Source organism: Chiloscyllium punctatum, chromosome 21 (assembly GCF_047496795.1).
Source record: "Chiloscyllium punctatum isolate Juve2018m chromosome 21, sChiPun1.3, whole genome shotgun sequence".
NCBI classification, from domain to species: domain Eukaryota; kingdom Metazoa; phylum Chordata; class Chondrichthyes; order Orectolobiformes; family Hemiscylliidae; genus Chiloscyllium; species Chiloscyllium punctatum.
Window position 1 is genome coordinate 3360392 of NC_092759.1, and position 13876 is coordinate 3374267.

A 13876-nucleotide genomic window follows, 5' to 3' on the forward strand; every position below is an offset into this window, starting at 1 on the left:
CATCTTGTTTGGAAACATATCGCTATTCCTTCACTATCGCTGGGTCAAAATCCTGGAATTCCCTCCCTAGTGATCAACCCTCAACTGGTGGGAATATTGCAGTTCAAAACAGCAGCTCACAACCACATCCCACAACTGACCTTTTTAAATAAATCATAATAGTGCGAACTAAAGTTTAGGAGAATGAGAGGTGATTTTATTTTAAGGTACCATGGGGGTTTGACCTGAGAACGGTTCCCTTCATGAGAATCCAGAACCAAGGGTACGGATTCAAAATAAAGGATCTCACATTTAAGACAGCAATGAGGAGGAATATTATTCTCTCAGAAGGGCATTAGTGTTTGGAATTTTCTCCCTTCAGAGAGCAGGAGGAGCCACTCTTTTGGCAATAGTGGGCATAATTTGGTTATGTTTACAATAGCAATGCGCAGGGATAGGTATCTACCGCAGGGAAAGAGGTATAACTGGGGGAGAGGCAATTATGATGCAATTAGGCACGATTTCGGATGCACAGGATGGGGAAGGTCACACTTGAAATGTGGAGCTTATTCAAGGAACAGCTAATGTGGGTCCTTGATAAGTATTTACTTATCAGGCAGGGAGGGGGTTGTCGAGAGAAAGAGTCATGGTTTACTAAAGAAGTTGAAGCTCTTGTCAAGAGGAAGAAGAAGAAGACCTATATGAGATGAGGCATGAAGGCTCTGTTAGGGGGCTTAAGAGTTATAAGTTAGCCAGAAAAGATCTAAAGAGAGGGCTAAGAAGAGCCAGGAGGGGACATGAGAAGTTGTTGGCGGATAGGATCAAGGAAAACCCTAAGGCCTTCTATCGGTATATCAGGAATAAAAGAATGACTCGAGTGAGATTAGGGCCAATCAAAGGTAGCAGTGAAAATTCGTGTGTGGAATCTGAGGACATTGGGAAGCGCTTAATGAATACTTTTCCTCAGTATTCACATTGGAAAAGGGCAATGTTAGTGAGAATACAGAGATACAGGCTACAAGGCTAGATGGGATTGAGGTTGACAAAGAGGAGGTTTTAGCAATTTTGGAAGATCTGTAAATAGATAAGATCCTGGGGCTAGCTGGAATTTATCTTCGGATTCTCTGGGAAGCCAGGGAGGGGATTGCAGAGCCTTTGGCTTTAATCTTTATGTCACTATTGTCGATAGGAGTAGTGCCAGAAGACTGGAGGATAGCAAATGTTGTCCCCTTGTTTAAGAAGGGGAGTCGGGGCAACCCGGGAAATTATAGGCCAGTGAGCCTAACTTCAGTTGTGAGTAGGTAAAAACAGGTAAAAACAGTTGTGGGTAGGATGTTGGAAAAGGTTATAAGAGATAGGATTTATAATCATCTGGAAAGGAATAAGTTGATTAGGGATAGTCAACACGGTTTTGTGAAGGGTAGGTTGTGCCTCACTAACCTTATTGAGTTCTTCCAGAAGATGACCAAACAGGTGGATGAAGGTAAATCAGTTGATGTGGTGTATATGGATTTCAGTAAGGTGTTTGATAAGGTTCCACATGTTAGGCTATTGCACAAAATATGGAGTTTCGGGATTGAAGTTGAGTGAATGGTTTGGATCAGAAATTGGCTAACTCAAAGAAGACAGAGGATGGTGGTTGATGGGAAATGTTCATCCTGGAGCTCAGTTACCAGTGCTGTGCCACAAGGATCTGTTTTGGGGTCACTGCTGTTTGTCATTTTTATAAATTACCTGGATGTAGGCGTAGAAGGATGGGTTAGTAAATTTGCGGATGATGCTAAGGTAGGCAGAGTTGTGGATAGTGCCGAAGGATTGTTTTGGGTTACAGAGGGACACAGATAAGATGCAGAACTGGGCTGAGAAGTGGCAAGTGGAGTTTAATGCAGAAAAGTGTGAGGTAGTCACTTCGGAATAAGTAACAGGAATGCAGAGTACTGGGCTAATGGTAAAATTCTTGACAGAGGGATTCTCGGTGTCCAGAGATCGCTGGAAGGTTGCTACCCAGGTTCATAGAGTTGTTAAGAACACATATGGTGTGTTGGCATTTATTGGTAGGGGGATTGAATTTCAGAGCCACGAGGTCATGCTTCAGCTGTATAAGACACTGGTGCGGCCGCACCTGGAGTATTGTGTACAGTTCTGGTCACCACATTATAGGAAGGATGTGAAAGCTTTGGAAAGGGTTCAGAGGAGATTTACTAGGATGTTGCCTGGTATGGAAGGAAGGTCTTACAAGGAAAGGAATTGAAGCTGTTTTCATTGGAGAGAAGAAAGTTGAGAGGTGACTTAATCGAGAGGTATAAGATAATCAGAGGGTTAGATAGGGTGGACAGTGAGAGCCTTTTTCCTCGGATGGTGAAGGCTAACATGAGGGGACGCAGCTTTAAAGTGAGGGGTGGTAGAGATAGGACAGATATTAGGGGTAGTTTCTTCACTCAGAGAGTAGTAGGGGTGTGGAACGGCCTGCCCGCAACAGTAGTAGAATCGCTGACGTTAAGGGCATTTAAATGGGCATTGGACGTACATATGGAGAAAAATGGAGTGGTGTAGGTTAGATGGGCATCAGGTTAATTTCACAGGTCGGTGCAACAACGAGGACCGAAGGGCCTGTACTGCGCTATAACATTCCATGTTCTATCTTCTATGCTGTACGTCACTGAATCTATTCCAGGTCTGGTTAGATAGGTATTTGATCTACAAGAGAATCACTGGTAATAGGTAGAGGGTTAAGGCAGGAGAGTAGAGGTAAGGCCGGATTAGATCAGCCACAATTTTATAAAATGGCAGAATAGAATCAAGCTGCTGAATGGTCTCTATCTGCAGTATTTCCTATCATCAGGATGCCGGGGGAATCTCCTCTGACAGGGCGTGGTTTAGCTCTAGCTAAGAGAGGAGCCTTCAGTGTCAGCCCAAGTTCAGTGCTCATGTGTCTGATGTTCCACATAAACCCCCCAGCATTCTGATTCGGAGGTGTGACTGTCACCTACCGAGGTACAGCTGACTGCCTGCAGTCAAGATATTACAGCCATGGATGGATTGACAATGGGTACCTAGCCTTACTAACTGTTTGTCTGTCTCTCTCTCTCTCATACTCACATATATACTCACACATGTATGCACACAGACACACACACATACACACAATCTCACACACATGCAGGCACACATACATGCACACAATCTCACACACAGATGTACTCAAGACAAACACACTTACACACAGACTCACACAGAGACACACACTCTCACTGACACACACATTGACACACATAAACTCTCACACACATACATGCTCACACACTTACACACACAGACACAGGGACACACACACTCTCACTCTCACACACAAATACACACACAAAAACACAAACTCTCTCTCTCTGAGTGCCCTTTTCTCTTTAATGGATACCTTTCACTTCACAAGCTAATCATTATCTATCAGTGACATCCAGTTGAATACACTCAAGAATCCCATTCGGGGCTCTCATGGCAATTCCACGCCCGTTATCAGCTGAGCCTTTGTGTCAGAAGGTTCAATTGCTACCCCAGAGCACAGAGGGAGGCCATTCAGCCCAGTATCCCTGCATGGCTCACTGATTGAGCAGTGCACATAACCCCGCCTTTGCCCCATCCACACTCTTTCCTTTTAAATAATGACCTGTTTCCTCTTCGCAAGCCTCAATGGAATCTCTTTCCCCCATCATCTTGAGCAGAACATTCCATATCCCAATGTCTCGCTGCATGAAGATATTTACACACCAGTTATAAAGACCTTACATCCAACATCTCCCATTGACCTGCTGACATTTACAGTGGGTTCCTGCAAGAGGTTCTGGATGTGTTTTTCTCAATATTAAACCAAAACTTCACCAAACCTACAGAAGATCCCACACTTTAGAATCATACAGCGTGGAATCAGACCCTTCGGCCCAACTCGTCCGTGCTGGCCAGGTTTCCCAAACTGAACTAGTCCCATTTGCCTGCATTTGGCCCATATCCTTCTGAACCTTTCCCAATAAAGTACCCATCCAGATGCCTTTTAAATGTGATTGTACCAGCCTCCAACATTTCCTCTGGCAGATTGTTCCATACACGCACCACCCTCTGCGTGAAAAGGTTGTCCCTCGGGTCCCTGTTAAATTTTTCCCTCTCACCTTAAACCTATGCTCCTCTAGTTTTGAACCTTGGCAAAAGACCTTGGCTAGTCACCTTATCCACAGCCCTCATGATTTTGTAAACCTCTACAAGGTCACCCTTCAACCCTCTGCTGCTCCAGGGAAAAACGTTCCAGCCTAAACTTCTCTCCCTGCATCTCCCTCTCCCAGCCAACATGTTGTGCTGATATGAGTACCGCGATGTTTGAGTAATCACACTTGAAGCTTCCCTGCACTCCCTCGGGGGGCAAATCTTGCCCACTCTCTGGCAACTGCATGGGCAGTTCCCTGGAATGGGATTAACCAGTGGAGGTCTCAGCCAGCATTCAGTGAAACTGTCCGGTAACAGTTGCTTAGCACGATTCCAGGGGAAGGGCACTCGACTTGAGTCAGAAAGGCCACAGATTCAAGTTTCATTCAAGACATGGGATTGCCTCATCCAGGCTGATTCTCCAACAACTACTGCAGAGGGGGTGTGGTGCTGTCCAAGGAGCTGCCTCTCTGGACAGGTCCCATCTGCACTCTCAACTGATCCCTTTCGGCCTGACTGGTATACCCTGCTGTTGTCTTTGCTGACACGTGGCCACTCTGGTTGCTTTAATGGATCTTTCCAATCCTCACTCTGGGAAAAGATCACACAAAACGTTTGGAAAGAGAGAGGTGGAATTGTTATATCCCAATGCGCCGGGACAACATTTGCCACCGCTCCCCCCCCACCACCCCTGTTAAGCATATCCAAGCCAGGCACAGCCTTACAAATCCATGTCTTGTAACTGCCACCCCCAGTATTCAGGCAATGAGACACAAATCCATTATCTGGTCAACTATCATATCTTGCTGTGTTCCATTCTGCTGCTCTAGCTCCTACACTACTGAATAATACTGTCAATGCTTGTTGATTAAATTACTGAAGATGCAGAGGGGAAATTATGATGTTCGATTCAGGACTGGGATCATATCGAGTCATGCAGCTTGGAAACAGACCCTTCAGCCCAACTCATCCATTCTGACCAGGTTTCCTAAATTGCACTGGCCCCATTTGCCTGCACTTGGTCCATATCCCTCTTAAACCTTTCCTATTCATGTCCCTGTCCTTGTAACTGCACGCGCCTTAAGCACTTCTCACAGTTCACTCCACACACCAATCCCCATATAAAGAGATGCAGAAGGTGGAGATGTGTTTATTTCCAACTCCCTACCTCTCTTTTGCAGTGATGTCTTCACTCTGGAGGGAGGCTGTGACATTGTGGTAATGTCACCAGACCAGTAATCCAGAACCTCAGGCTAATGTCTGAGAAACACAGGTTCGAATCGCACCATAGTGGATGTTGACGTTTGAATTTAGTAAAACGCAGGAATTCAAAAGCTGACCAATGGCAATCATGTGACCACCGTCAATTGTGGCGAAATCCCAAGAAACCACAGAGAGGCGTGAACACAGCTTGGCCCATCACGCAAAGCAACCTTCCATCTATTAATTCTGTCTACACTTCCCACTGCCTCGGGAAGGCAGCCAACATCTTCAAAGACCCCTTCCTACCCCCGTTATAATCTCTTCTGCCGGGCAGAAGATACAGAAGCTTAAACCCATGTACCAACAGATTCAGGAACAGCTTCTTCCCCGCTGTCATTAGACTTCTGAACGGACCTCTCAAATTTAATGTTGATTTCGCTACTTGTGCACCTTCTCTGCAGCTGTAACATAGTGTTCCTCATTCTGTTCTATCACCATGCACTTTATACGGTATGATTGGACTGTATTGCACGCAAAAGAAAACTTTTCACTGCTCCAACATACATGGGACAATAATAAATCAACTCGAAATATTGCCCTTGAGGTGGGGAAATCTGCATCCCTTACAGTGTCTGGCCTAAATGTGACTCTACACCCTACAGCGGTGTAGTTAACTCTTAAACCCTTTGTCTGAGCAATTAGGGATGGGCAGTAAATGCTGGGCCTAGTCAACGGTGCCCACAACCCATGATTTAAGGTTTTAAGAGACTCCACTTGGCACAATCTGTCACTGGTGGTCACACGCTTTTCGGGTGTCCTGAGGATATCAAAGATGCTATAGGAATGCAACTCTTGCTTTCACGTGTGCCCAAGCTCCTATCCTGTGCGAACCCAGTTGACTGAGAAGCTGGTTAGGTTCACATAAGGCCACAGAGATATGTTCTTAAAACAAAAAAAAAACTATAAAGGGAGCACTGTCAGGAAAAAAACATGAACTCCAAAGGAAATGTTCTGTATCTCAATGCGAGTGTGGTTTTGCAAAGTGATGAGATCCTTTAGCCCGCGTGGCCAGTCAGTCAGAGGAGATCGAGAGGAAATCTCTGGATGTTGATTGTTCCCTCTCCAAATATACCAGGCTCATCTGCTCCCACAGTTACAACATTTAAAAGACAGGGAGATGAAGAGGTTTAAGAGGGATATGGAACAAACACAGGCAAATGGGACCAGTGCAGTTCAGGAAACCTTTAGTTGCTTAATTAAATAATCAAATAAAGAACAATGTCATTATGGGATAGCAGTTAAAATAATATTCTTTTGCAAAGTGTCTTAAAGGAGGAAAAGGTGTAAGGGAAAGTGTATTCCAGAGCTTGAGAGGGTCTCATTGCCAATGGCCTCAAAGCAGTCATCGAGATAAAATCATGAGAGGCATCGATAAGGTGAATAGTCACGGTCGTTTCCCCCAGGGTAAGCGAGTCCAAAACTAGAGGGGCATAGGTTTATGATGAGGGGGAAAGATTTAGAAGGAACCTGAGGGTTTTTTCACACAGAGGGTGGTACGTGTATGGAATGAGCTGCCAGAGGAAGTGGTGGAGGCTGGTACAGTTACAGCATTTAAAAGGCATCTGGATGGGTACATGAACAGGAAGGGCCGAGAGGGAACAAAAACAGAAGTTGCTGGAAAAGCTCAGCAGGTCTGGCAACATCTGTGGAGAGAAAGCAGAGTTAACATTTTGGGTGCAGTGACCCTTCTTCTGAACTAAGGGGTTGGAGGGCTATGGGCCAAACGCAGGTGAATGGGACTAAGTTTAGTTCGGGAAACCTGGTCGGCACGGATGAGTTGGGCCGAAGAGCCTGTTTCTGTGCTGGATGACTCTCTGAGAAACAAGGTGATTTATAAATATCGCCGTCAGCTTTCCAGCCTCTCCAGTTCTCGGTAGCTGTCCGACAGTAGGACAGTGACAGACTCGGGAGGTCTGTGAATTAATTGCAGCCAGCATTTTGAATTAACGCAGACTCTGGCAAATTCAGCAATCAGCTCCACACCACCTGAAGCCTCAGAGTCCCAGGAGAAGGACTTGTCAGTTTCAGTTAGATTTCAGGCCCCCTTTCTCTATCTCATGTCCCAGCCATCACCTGTTGCTCTTGTTTTGGAGGAGTAAGATCCCTGAGGTTAACTGAAGGCCCCACACCCCCTGAAATTAGCATCAGCCTCAGAGCTACAGTACTGTCACGATGACATTCAGGGCTAACTGCACGATGATGGTCCAATCTCTCCTCCCTCTGCCCAGTGCCTAAAAAAAGCCTCAGATTAGTACTTCCACCTTCCACATCTTCCATTACTGTAATAACAGGTCTGCTGACCCTGATGTCAGAGACACTGCATCCATCCCCCAACCTCCTCCCACCCCCCACCCCGCCGGGCTGTGACTGATCTGCCTGTGTCAGGGTAGGCAGCTTGCATGGCTAGAGATAGTCCCAAAAAGACAGCAGACACCAGGCGTGACTCCAGACATTTGAAGGAGCAGACATCGGTGAATGACAAAGAGAAATAGGAGTCTGGCAAAACCACTCAGTCTTTCTCTTGAGTGATAACTGCAGTTTCAACTCCCCCTTTCCTGCCTCATCCTGGTATCTGTCGATTTCCCCAGAACCTGAAACTTCCGATCAATTTCACCTTCGGATATTGTCGATGAGCGAGCATCCCCAGCCTTCTCTCCCCTCGTTTAAACAATCACCCCACTTAAGAAAGAGATGAGGATGTTTTTTTTTTCTCTCTCAGAGGATTGAGGGTCTTTGGAATTCTCTCCCTCAAAAGGCCAAGGATTCAGAATGTTTCCCTTTTTTTAAGGCAGAGCTAGGTAGATTCTTGACGACCGTAGGGGGATAAACGATTATGGGGGATCACACTTGAATCAGCCATGATCTTAATGAATGGCAGAGCAGTCATGATGGGCCGATTGGCCTACTCTTGTTCCTTAATGGGATATTCGTAGAAATTCCAACAACTCACAAACCTCCAAGTGAAGACACTTCTCTTCAAAGTCCAAAGAGCATCCCATGGCTAACCCACCCAGCCTGCACATCTCTGGACACTATGGGACAATTTAGCACGGCCAATCCACCCTAACCTGCACATCCCTGGGCACTGGGACAATTTAGCATGGCCAATCTACCCTAACCTGCACATCCCTGGGCACTATGGGACAATTTAGCACGGCCAATCTACCCTAACCTGCACATCCCTGGGTACTATGGGACAATTTAGCACGGCCAATCCACCCTAACCTGCACATCCCTGGGCACTGGGACAATTTAGCACGGCCAATCCACCCTAACCCGCACATCCCTGGGCACTGGGACAATTTAGCATGGCCAATCTACCCTAACCTGCACATCCCTGGGCACTATGGGACAATTTAGCACGGCCAATCCACCCTAACCTGCACATCCCTGGGCACAATGGGACAATTTAGCACGGCCAATCCACCCTAACCTGCACATCCCTGGGCACTGGGACAATTTAGCATGGCCAATCTACCCTAACCTGCACATCCCTGGGCACTATGGGACAATTTAGCACGGCCAATCCACCCTAACCTGCACATCCCTGGGCACAATGGGACAATTTAGCACGGCCAATCCACCCTCACCTGCATATCTGTGGACTGTGGTAGGAAACTGGAGGACCTGGAGGAAACGAGGAGAATGTGCAAAAACCACACAGACAGTTGCCCGAGGCTGGAATCAAACCCGGGTCCCTGGCTCCATGAGGCAGCAGCGCTAACCACTGAGCCACCACACCAATGCACAACTGAGACAAGGCGTCATTCCTCGTACCAATGGCCAACATGCGCTGACCTGCTGTGTCTGCTGTGCTGTGAAATTGGTTGGGCATGTGAGCTTATACTCAAATGTGGATTCCATAGCAAATGACATGTAGCTTATTTCTATCTCCAAACCTAATCTACACTGAATGTTACTGCAACACCACTGCGCACAGTGAGCTGGCTGAGGACATTAGCCTCACAGCACCTCTCCACATTCCTCCCCCCACTCCAACAACTCCGGTTGTGAACATCTCGCAAATCCGTTGACATTCTGCCCATGCTGAGACAAGATTATTGTCAATTTCTTGTGTCAGGCGGCACAGGAATGGAGAACCGTGCGCTGATGTTATTGACGTGTCAATGTCAGAAGCAAAGACAACAGCCCCTGGGGTTTTGACTCAGGGGCTGGGGAGTGGGGGGGGGGGGGGAGGTCTGACATTAATGCAATTTGTCACATGGTCAGAAAGGCTCCAGCAGTGACAAACAGGTCTGTCATAACAGAAGGGAGGTTTGCTTTCCTGTAGCGCCTTTCGTTACCTCAGTCCGTACCAAAGCACTTCTTGCAGACCTTGAAGAACTTTTAAAGAGCACCCACTGTTGGGAGGGAAAGGCAGCAACCAGTTTGTTCAGAGCAACCTTCCATAATGTGACCATTTGACCATAAGAGACAAGAGCAGGGTTAGGCCGCCTGACCCCTCGAGCCTGCTCTGTGACTCAATAAGATCACAGCTGATCTGTTCGTGGACTCAGCTCCACTAACCTTTCATTCCTTTACTGTTCCAAAATGGGTCTACCTTTACCTTCGACGGGGTGGCCTCAACCACCTCCCTGGGCTGGGAATTCCACAGATTCACAAACCATTGGTGGAAGAAGTTCCTCCTCAACTCAGTCCCAAATGTGCTCCCCACTTATTTTAAGACCGTGACCCGTCGTTGTAGTTTCACCCACCAGTGGAAACAGCCTCCCTGCTTCAATCTTTTCTATTCCCTTCACCATTTTATATATTTCTATAAGGTCTCCTCCCCCACCCACCCCAATTCTTTTAAATTTCAATGAGTATAGCCCCAGTTGACTCAAACTCTCCTCACCAGCCAATCCTCTCAACTCTGGAATCGACCAAGTGAACCTCCCCTGCACCCCCTCCAGTGCCGGTACATCCTTTCTCAAGTAAGAAGACCAGAACTGTAGACAGTACTCCAGGTGTGGCCTCTCCAGCAGCCTCGCCAGCTACAGCATAACCTCCCTGTTTATAAACAGTGGTGTTGAGGGATTGATACTGGCCCCACACACCAGGAGGACCCCCTTGCTCTTTATCGTACAGCTTTGAGAGTTTGCCTCTCACAGAACCATGAAGTAATTTGGAAACAGAACATAGAACAGTATCGCACAGGTACAGGCCCTTTCGGCCCACCGTGTCTGTGCTGGCAATGAGCCATTCTAAACTAATTCCATCAGCTTGCATCCAGTCCCTATCTCTCTATTCCCTGTTGGTTCATATGTCTATCCAAATACCTCTCAAACATTGCTATTATACCTGCTTCTACCTTCCCCCAAACAGCACACTGCAGACACCTACCACCCTCTGTGTAAAAATCTTTCCCTGCACATATCCTTTAAACTTTCCCACTCTCCCCTTAAACCTATGCTGTCTAATGTTAGGCATTTCCACCCTGGAAAAGAGATTCCGACTATCCACCCTGTCCATGCCACTTACACTTTTGTACACTTCTATCAGGTCACCTCTCAGTCTCTGACACCAGCAAAAACAATTCAAGTTTGTCCAACCTCTCCTTATAGGAAATACATTCCAATCCTGGCAACGGCCTGAAAAAACTCTCTTGCACTCTTTCCAAAGCCTCCACGTTCTTCTTATAGTGCAGCGATTATAACTGCACACAGAACTCCAAACAAGTCCCAACTAAAGTTTTGTACAGCTGCAACATGACTTGCCGACCTTTATGCTCAATGCCACAACTGTTGCAGATAAACGTGCCATATGCCTTCTTTACCACTGTATCCACTAGTCTTGCCCCTTTCAGGGAGCTATGGACTTGGACAATCAGTATATCAGTGTTCCTAAGGGTCCTGCGATTTACTGTATATTTCCCTCTTGAATTTGGCCTCCCAAAATGCATCACCTGACATATGTCCGGATTAAACTCCTTCTGCAATTTCTCCGTCCAATTTTCCAACTGGTCATTATCCTGATGTAAACTTTGACAAACTTGACAACCCCACCAATTCTTATGTTGTCTGTTAACTAACTACTCAGACCCACCTGCATTGCCATTCAATCATTTGTATCTTTACAAACAACAGAGGTCCCAGCACAGTTCCTTGTGGAACACCATTAGTCACAGTCCACCAATCAGAACATCACCCATTCATGACCACGCTCTGTCTTCTATGACCATGCCAATTTTGTAACCAACTGACTGTGGATGGCATGTGATGTAATCTCCTGGACCAGCTTACCATGAGGAACCTTGTCAAATGCTTTAGTAAACCTCATGGCAAGATTCATGGCCTACCCTCTATCATCAGCTTTGTCATGTCCCCAAAAAAACTCAATCAAATTTGTGAGACAAGACCTCCTCCACCAATAAGACCATCCTGCAAGTAAATCCTGTCCCTAAGAATCTTCTCCAATAATTTCCCTACCGCTGATGTAAGGTCCAACAGTGTATAATTTCCTGGATAATCCCTGTTCCTCTCCTTAAACATAGGAACAATGCTGGCTATTTTCCAATCTTCAGGGCCCTTGTCTGTGGCTAGCGAGGATACAAAGATCTCTGTCAAGGCCACAGCAATCTCTTCCCTTGCCTCCCTCAATATCCCAGGATAGATCCCGTCAGGCCCTGGGGATTTATCTACTTTAGAATTTTTCTACACACCCAACACCTCCTCCTGCTTCTTAGTATCAGCATATCCCTTTCTAAACTTACCATCCACCATGTACTTCTCCCTTGTGAGTGCTGATGCAAAGTATTTATTAAGGACCTCAGTCACTTCTCTGGCTCCACACACAAATTCCCTCCTTTGTCCTTGAGAGGATCTTCCCTTTTCCTAGCTACCCTCTTGTTCCTAATATAAGTATAAAATGTTTAGGGATTTTCCTTAATCCCACTTGCCAAGGACATTTCATAGCTCCTTTTAGCCCTCCTATTTCCTTGTTTAAATTCTTCCCTGCTTCCTTTATTCTCTCCAAGGGTCTTGCATGGTTTCAGCTTCCTAATCCTTACACCTGCTTCCTTTTACTCTTTGACTTAACTTTCAATATCTTTTGTTACCCGAATCTTGCCATCCTTAACTTTCATCCTCACAGGAACATATTGGCCCTGAACTCTGATCCAAGGCCTTTAAACGACTCCCACATCTCAAATGTGCATTTCCCTTCAGACAGCCGATCGTATCCAATCTCTCCAGTTGCCTCATAATAATTTTATAATTAGCCTTCCCCCAGTTTAGCACTTCAACTCGAAGATCAGTCATATCCTTATCCGTAACCATTTTAAAATTTACAAAGTTATGATCACTGTTCCCCAAATGCTCCCCCCCCCCCCTTACACAATCAGTACTGCTGGCCTATGCTTTGAGCCTTCTTGCTATACACCAGAGCCAGTTCGTGGAGCCACTGATCTGGCTGCTGCTCTTTCTTTCCCGAGGGGCCAACGCCCTCTAACAGGTACACCCTGATTGTGAGAAGAATAGCAACTCCTGCCTGCTCCCCCTGGGGGGTGGGTGGGGGGGAGGCACCCATCAAACTAGCTGAACCTTTGGTGTGACCATATCCCTGAAACTCCGGTCGATAAAGCTACCTCTTGAGTGCTCTTCAGCGAATTCAACTGGTGCTCCAATTGAGCCGTGTGGTCCGAGACAATGGACATTAGTTGTCAGGGACTGTATGTGACATCTGCCAGGGCCATCTGATCCCACTGGGAGACTGGACACAACCCAGGATCCAAACTCTGATAAATAAATGGGATCTCTCGCTGACTTAACAGGATTGGACAGCAAGGGGTGACAACGGGTTTCGTCAGATATCCAACCAGAATATCACACAATAGTCACACTGCAGAAACATGTTCCCGTCACAATCAGCCATCAAAAAGTCACAGAGTCAGACAGCACAGAAACAGATCCTTCGGCCCAACACGTCCATACCAACCACGTGTAAACATCAATCACGAGATATTGGTTTTAAGTTTCAGTAAACTGTCAATTGGAGGACACTTGCAAAGGGAAGGCATAGCATATCTGACCCTTTGGTTCAACTCTTCCATGCTGACCTGGTTTCCTAAACTAATTTAGTTCTTAATTATCTAATTTGTTCCGTTGCAAAAGAATGCAAATGACAGTATCGCATTAAGACATTGTTATCTAATTTATTTCCTTATTTGATTTGACATAAAAGGGCTTCTAAAGGAGGAGATAAATTTGAATGTCCTTGGAGAGGGAGCAGACAATATCCAGTAAGCTTGAAGGTCTTCCATAACTGACTGGCACCCACAGGAACAATTGTCAAACAACGTTTAACAATGAGCCACAAAAGGCTTGATCAAAGGTGTAGATGGCAGGGACCATTTGAAAAGAACTTTGAAGAATGAGAGGGAGCAGGCAATGTCCACATATAAGTTTGAGGTCTGTCAAGAGTGACTGGCCACAAGGACTGTAGGATA